At 47.6% G+C, this 8,151-nt stretch overlaps 1 non-coding gene across 1 annotated transcript; it reads left to right on the forward strand.

The window, feature by feature from the left end:
- Positions 1-3,717: 3,717 nt before the first annotated feature.
- On the forward strand, positions 3,718-3,858 carry LOC116906435. Its single transcript, XR_004388695.1, has one exon. It is a non-coding gene; the product is annotated as a small nucleolar RNA SNORA48 (small nucleolar RNA).
- Positions 3,859-8,151: the final 4,293 nt, after the last annotated feature.

Raw genomic sequence — 8,151 nt, forward strand, 5'->3', positions numbered from 1 at the left:
ACAGACAGGAGTTGTTCCAAAGAACCTTTTCTAAACAGACCTTCCCCAACCCCAACCCATCTGTATCCTTTTATTCCCACTACCTCTGGTGGGCGATGGGCTACAAGGGATGTTAAAGAACCATCATTAAAAATAGGCATTTGAAAAGAAATTAAAGTTACATCCAGCTATTAAATCATTGAAGTCCAGCAATCAAAAGCCCCTTTTGGCCCACCTGATTAACATGTCCAATTAAAATTAAGCACCTTATCTTAACACGGGGTTTCCCCCTTTCCCTTTATAAACTGGCATTTGCCTATGGGCCACACTGTCTCTCCAGAGTCAGTTGTCCCCCAGGACAAATCCCCCTTCCCCTCTCCCTTGTCCCCTCCTCCTCCTTCCTCTCCCAATTTCCTCTTATTCTCTTCCTTTGTCCCACTGGGGCAAATAAGTCTCCTTTGTGCTGAGAACTTGGTCTTGGGGGTCTGAGTCAACTCTGAGGTTCCCTACACAAGCAAGTAGGGGCCAGAAGAGAGGGAGGGGGAAGGAGAAGGAGGGAGAGAGGGTGTGAAGGGGAGAGAGAAAAGTGAGGAGAGGAGGAGGAGAGACAGACAGATGGAGACAGAGAGACAGAGAGAATGAACTTTTGGCTTATAGGGGATTGAAGACATCATGTAGTGTTGCCCTTCTTGCTAGCAAAGACCTGAGGTGGCTCAGGACATCTGTCAGGAGACAAGGCAGTACATGCATCTGTCTGTCTGGTCTCTCTCTTCTTACAAAGCCACTAGGATTTCATCAGGAGATGCTAATGGCTTTATCTTATCGTAGAAGGCCCCTCTGATAACTGATAGCCTTTGTAGCCAGGTTCCATTTTCACCCTATCAATAACTTACAAAGATGACTGACTAGATTGCAATGCAGTCCTGGGAGAAAAAGCATATCAAACCTAACAGCCCTGGATTGATTTCTCCTTTCCCTAATTCTTAGTTTTTCTCCAATTTATGATGAACCTTTTTGTTTCTTTATATTTTAAAGGAAGAGCGATGCCAATTAATGTAAGGTGTCCTGTGGAGTTGATCTCTCTACAGCATAGGAAGAGCAACGATGGGTTCTGTGTTCATAGATACAGTATGTGTCTAAGGATATCCTTCTTTTTAGATTGCCTGGCTGAAGAATGTCACACAGTTTAGTGGCCAAGTTCTCAAGTAAAGAGGAGCATACACTGAGTCAGTAGAGATGATTAAACTCCACGGAGGCTGAAATCTCAGTCTCCTTGGGGTTCAAGTTTCCACTGCTGTTTCCCAAGATCTCTCTGTGGATGGTAACACAGCTCAAACCAAGCTGGCTGGTACTTCTTTATTTGGTTGTAGGTGAGTTCAAATCAGTGTTTAAAGGCTAAAGAATCTGGAGTCCAAATGCTGTTGGCAATGGTAACAACAGCAAAAGACAATTACTCAGGGAGAGTAGAACATACACAGACACACATGCACATGCACACATATATGGGCACACACGCATAAGCACACACTTACACAAGCACACATGCACATGCATATGTGAACACACACATGTGTGTACACATAAGCACACGTGCATGCACACACATGCACATGCATACACACATGCACATATATATGTGTGCACACACAAGCACACACATGTACATGCACATGTACACGTGCACATACATGTGCATGAAAGCATAGGTACACACTCAAGCACACACTCAAGCACACATGCCCATGCATATATGAATACACACATGCACGTACACATAAGCACACACATACACACACACATACACATAAGCACACACACACACACGCGTGCGTGCGCTCGTGCACACACACACTTGTCTCTTCCTGTTTTTGTTTCATCAGGCTCCCTAGCAGAGAAGATAGCATTACCCATATTCAGGGTGAATCTTTCCAAGTCGATAACTAACATTAACTATCAAAGAATCTTTTAAAAGGTGATTAAGTGATGTCTCTAGAGTGAACTTTAGCCTGACATGAACAGTGTCACTAAGATGATCAGGACCTAGATATATGCATTGTCAAGATCACATGACAATAGAGGGAAAAGGTACGTCTATTAGCCAAGGCGAGGCAGTCAACAGAGAGCCCAGGGTTGTCTTGGTTGCCACAGATAACTATAGCCAGACCTGCAATTTCTTGAGTGTATACTATGTGCCAGGTTGCAGTCCTGTGCTAAGGATTTTACAAGTATCACCTCATTTAACGATCCAGGCACACTGTAGGGAGGAAAGCTGTTATTACCACACTTACCCCAGAGTGTCTTCAAAGAGCTTCCACACCCCCGCCCAAATATAAAGAAATCGTATTGTTGTTGTTAGGATGCCAAGTCTGTGGCACAGACACCCCCTAGCAAAAGGACACATTTTCATTCTTAGGGCTTTTATAAATGAGTTCCTTTTTATACTTTGCTTCCACAGTTGTGTATGACTTGGGGCTTGTTCTGAAGCTAAAGTCTCTGATTACTTTTGAACTGTTCTTCTTGTCTCGGCTCATCTGGACTACTGCGTCACAGAATCATAGACTGTGTGGCTCCAAACAGCAGACGGTTATTCCTCACAGTTCTGCAGTCTGGACAATCCCAAGCCACTGTATCACAGAGTGAAACATCATCTAAGGCCTGCTTTCTGCTTCCCAGTGGCATTTATTTATTTATTTATTTTCTGTATTGTCTTATAACAGAAGAGGCAATGGTGCCACAGGTCCTTTTGGTTAGGGTGCTGACCTCCTGTGTGGAGAGGGCTCTTTTGCATGAGTTTTCACCCCTCAAAGGCCTGACCTCCAAAGTCCGCCGTGTTGAAGTTAGGTGTCAGTGGATATAGGCCCCTCACTCAGCCTTTAGCAGTTCATGCTAATGACTGGACATAAGAAGGTAAACTAGCAAGCCTAGGGCTTCCTCATCATCACAGATAACTGCAGCCAGGCCTGAGATTTCTTGCATCTTTACTGTGTGCCGGGACACGGTCACATTGTGCTGGGGATGTTACAAGTATCGTTTCGTTTAAGGATGCAGGTGCATTCTAAGGAGAACAGCCGCCATTGTGCACACCATGCGCATGAAAAAACTTAGCCACAGAAAAGTCATGCTGGCCAATTGGCGGACACTCCAGTGACTGGGAAAAATTCAGCCCAGATGCATGTTCTTGGTGAGGTTTTTATGGAGCTTCTAGTTGGGAAATGCTTGCTCTCCTGTTTAACAGTTCTTTCAAGAAAGCAGTTATTGAACTGAAAATTTGAGGCAACCCGTCATCGGGTACGGTCCCTACTGCTAAATTAATTGCTAATCTATTTTCTTTAGCATTTGGCACCCTCGCTTGGAACGTAAATTGGACAGATTTTCATAATGTTGCTTTTGATTGACACTGCTGGCTTAATGGTGCGGATAAGTGGAAGGAATTAGGGAGCTCCCACTTATCTTTCAACTACGTCAACAGATACCCATCTGTGGGTGAATATAGTCCCCATGCACACATACATCTCTGCGACCAGGGAGAATCCAGCTTCGTTTCCGTCAGCTTCATGGCCCTCTAACCACAGAAGTAATTAAACTGCTCTGGTCACACGGTTTCTTGGAATCCAGCTCTATTCTGCACCAGCGTTTGTCTTGATGTCTTTTCAACTTCACGGTCCCTTACGTATATCGTATTTCCAGTAAGCCTTCGAATTTTGAAGTTTTAAGATTAAAAGTGAATGTGTACCTCCCCACCCCCGGCAATGGGCAAAGAGACACCTTGTCTGTGATGTTGTTGTATCAGTCAGGGACAGAGCAGGTATCACTGCTTGGTTCACCCTAGCTTGATGCCTGGCTTGGTGGTTAAAGCTGTCTTATGCCTAGGACTCATAAAAACAAAATCAAACCAAAACAATCAAATCCAATCCAGGCAGTGCAGCACAGGAGGAGGAAGACAGACAGCGGCCTGAGGACTGACTGCGATGCAGCCCACAGACGTGCTCCAGTGCGCACCACAGGGACGCCACAGACATCCACTCGCTGCCACAGCGTACAGTGCAGACGAAGGATGTTACCCATGGGCCCTCCGCTGTGTGGCCAGCCTGCAGTGGGAGCTACCACTGCAGTGTGAGTGTGTGGTGGTCAGATGGGAAAGAAAGAGAGGTGGAACAGCTTAGTCATTATGAGGAGAGGTAGAACTGGAGACTCAAGGGTAGAGAGGAGCCGCCTGCTGTGAGTGGCCAGTCCTGCCACTCACCTGGAGCCATAGTGAGGACCCAGCCTGAGGGCCATGAACTCCGAGAATTATCCCTGCCCCTCATCAGCTGCAGCCCTTGGGAGAGTAGGCTCTGTACCTCTCCTGGACAGCACAGTAGGGCTAGCCTTGGTGGAGGGATTCCTGGGCAAGCCAGCTCCGAGGACAACTCATCTGTCCTGTGGTGGTGTGGGTATGGGAGTGATGCCCCCTTACCCCTCGTCACCTATGACAGCAGTCCTAGAATCATGAGAGTGGCCAAGCTGGCTCTGGCCCTTACCAGCTCCAGCATTCAGGAGAGAGGGCCCTGCACCTTGCCTGGGCAGCACAGTAGGGCTGGCTCTTGTGGAGGGATGCAGCTGGCCTTGAGGAAGAAAGCATGGGAGAGCTGGCCCTGCCACTGGTTTGCTGTCAGATGGTATGGCTGCTGAGGTGATGTCCTCCCCTCCCCCTCCCCTCCCCTCCACTCTCCCTTCCCTCCCCTCCCCTTGTGGTAGCCAGGACAGTTGGCTCTGGGGTCATGAGAGTGGAAGAGCTAGCCCTGCCCCCTCACTGGCTATAGCTCTCCAGAGAGTGAGTCCTGAGCCTCTCCTGGACCACACAATGGAGCTGGCTCTGATGGTGAAGGCAGCCCCGAAGTTATGAGACCAGGAGAGCTGGCCTAGTTCCTTGCAGGCTGCAGCACTTGGGAGAATGGCTTCTGCATCTTGACTGGGCAGCACACTGGAGCTGGTTCTGGAGGCCTGGGTGCTGTCGAGTAGTCCCAAGGGCCTGAGAACGAGATTGCTGACCCTGCCTCCTGCTGATTGCAGCATTGAGTGGCCTAGCCAGAGCAGTGCTGGAGGTGTGGTGGTGTGGATAAAGGACAGCCAGAGCATGGAGCAGCTCAGCACCAGCCAGGCCCAGATGCAGGGCTCTGAATTGGCCCACTCCAAAATGTTTATCATCTGCAAGTGACTGGGACACGTGAGAGGGCCAGTCCTGCTGTCTGAAAACTGCAGGATCTCCACGTCGCAGGGCAATAACAGGATAACTGGGAAGAGTCCTGATGAGGATCCAACATTGATGATGTCACAAAGTCCAGAGATGCCAAACTAGACCAATGACTCATTGCAAAGGACATTTGCAAGTGAAGTATGGACAGGGATGTACTGTGGGAGACACTGACATACTACAGCGTCCAGGATGAGGTGCTCTCCATGTCTTGTTCATGTTGTTGTTTGTTTGCTTGCGTGTGTATGTTTTATTTTGTGAGGTGAATATAAGGGGACTGAGAGATGAGCAGGACCCTCCCTGTGCTTGCTTGGAATCTATCCCAAGCCACCAAATGATCTCTGGACTCACAAAACGATGAGTTGCCACTCTGTTAAGGTGGCAGATGTCCTGTGGCTTCTCTTCACTCCTAATCCAGTCTGATTTGTTTATGCAACCCCCCTGATTGTCTGTACACACTCCCTTCTTTCTCGAGCAGCTTGATTATTCTTTTGCTTTGCTCAACCACGCATGCGTCATAGAGCCTTTGTAACATCGCCTCGCATATTCGCTGGTTGATTAGTTCTTTTGACAGATATTTCGTGAGTTTCTATGCCCCACAAATCAGGCTGGGTGGTAAACAAGACTGATAACAGTTTCCACTGCTGCTAACACTTTGGTGATGGGAGCTAGGCAGAGCATGGGTCCTCTCAGGCCCACAAGATGCAGGCAGGCACTCAGACTTATCCATGTTAGTGAGGGCCTTGGTGACTCTCATGTACAAATCATCTCTGCTCTGCGTGGTTGTCTGTTCCTTTTAGCAATCGCTCCACCCTACCCAGGTCCTTATCTTGTCTCAGCACACGTTCTGTCACCAGTTTTTTCTTCACATGCCTCTTACTAAAAGAGAGAGAGAGAGAGAGAGAGAGAGAGAGAGAGAGAGAGAGAGAGAGAGAGAGAGACTGACTGTTACCGTTAACTCTGTGTTAATCAGTGTCTAGTTACTATAGCCAAATAAGTAGGATGGCCATCTTGAGAAGTGGAATGTGTTCTATGTTTTCAGGTTTAGAGGTCCCTGGCCACTTTTTTGGCTTGTAGTGAAGCAGGACATTGTGGTGGAGTTCGTGGCGGAGCTGAGGTATCTGCCTCAGTCAAGAAGAGAAGAGAGGGGTTGTGAGAGATGAGGTGTGGATGGGCTGGGGTCCCAACCATTTCCTTCAGGGAGCGTTCCTGGTGACCTAGGTCTCCCTCACAGGCTCTACCTCTCACAGATCTCCCTCTGTCCCCCTAGGAATCGAATAGAATGTCAACCAAGCTTCAGCACTTATCAAAGCACAGAGCCCATCGGTTTTAGTGAATGTCTGGCCTCTTCACATCACTAATTAATTAAGATTATTCAATTAATTGTAATTAATTAGTGAGGACTTATCATTTTCTGATTTATATGTCTGTGTATGTGAATGCATATATTTCTCTTTGACCATTTCCTTTAGTTTCCTCCTGACAACATCAAAATATACTTAATTTCTCACCACCTTTCCATGAAAGATAATGCCCCTCACGTACAGAGCATGTGCCACGTACCACACACCTCGCTGGCATCTGGTTTAGTCCTCGCTGTAATCCTGCAAAGCAGCGATTACTACAGTATTTAACGAAATTGAAAAGAGGGATCCTTCCAAGCTCTTGTGGCTTTTTAAGTGGTAGAACTGGAGTTCACATTGAGCTGTATTTGACTCTAGGCCCAGAGTTTTAATCTCCTTTCTGAAAGAGCCCTGTTGTGTGCCCTTTCCTAGCTGCTCACCGAGCTCATTCATTCTGTCCACAGGTCCGTGGAAAGCACTCCTCCCTCCCTCAGCCACTGATCAGAGTTTCACCCCACCATTCTCTTCTTACGTCTTATTTATTTCTTACTCACTTCACATCCGGATCACAGCCCCCTCCCTCATCTCCTCCCAGTCCCACCCTTACAAATCCCTCTCCCATTGCCCCTTTCCCTTCTCCTTAAAGAAGGGAAGTACCCCTGGGTACCACCCCACCTTGGGTCATCTAGTTTCAGCAGGATCCTCTCCCACTGAGGCCTGACCAGGCAGGCCAGGTAGAGGAAAGGAGATCCAGTGGCAGGAAACAGAGACTGAGGCAGCCCCTGCTCCACTTGTTAGGGGACCCCACATGATTGCCCCACTATTCTTATTCTTAGGTCACCACCAGTCTTGACGTTCTGAAGCCCAGTAGTCACTGTAGATTTGTATGTGAGTTTGGTACGGCAAGTGAAATCGCACTTTCTGTGGGATTCCTGGCTCCTTTGCTTTGCATATTATTTTAATCTGTTTTCTTCTTATCTTATAAATATACTCTCCTAATCTGGGTTCTCTAGAGAGACAGAACTAGCAAAGATGTATAACTTTAAGAGAGGATTTATTAGACTGATTCTGGATAATCCTGCAATGGCTGACTGCAGGCTGTCCTCGGTTGTCAGTGTGCAGTCTAGGAAGCCAGAAACTTCAGAGAGAGAGAGAGAGAGAGAGAGAGAGAGAGAGAGAGAGAGAGAGAGAGAGAGAGAGAGAGAGAGAGGGAGAGAGAGAGAGGAGAGAGAGAGAGAGAGAGAGTCTATGTGTCTGTATGCATGTGCATGCGTGTGTGTGTCTTGTGTGTGTGTGTGTGTGTGTGTGTGTGTGTGTGTGTGTGTGTGTGCAGTCTAGGAAGCCAGAAACCTCAGTGTGTGTGTGTGTGTGTGTGTGTGTGTGTGTGTGTGTGTGTGCAGTCTAGGAAGCCAGAAACCTTAGTGTGTGTGTGTGTGTGTGTGTGTGTGTGTGTGTGTGTGTGTGTGTGTGTGTGCAGTCTAGGAAGCCAGAAACCTCAGTGTGTGTGTGTGTGTGTGTCTAGGAAGCCACTAACATCAGTGTGTGTGTGTGTGTGTGTGTGTGTGTGTGTGTGTGTGTGTAAGAAGCCAGTAACCT

Source organism: Rattus rattus, chromosome 7 (genome assembly GCF_011064425.1).
Source record: "Rattus rattus isolate New Zealand chromosome 7, Rrattus_CSIRO_v1, whole genome shotgun sequence".
In the NCBI taxonomy this organism is placed as follows: Eukaryota; Metazoa; Chordata; class Mammalia; order Rodentia; family Muridae; genus Rattus; species Rattus rattus.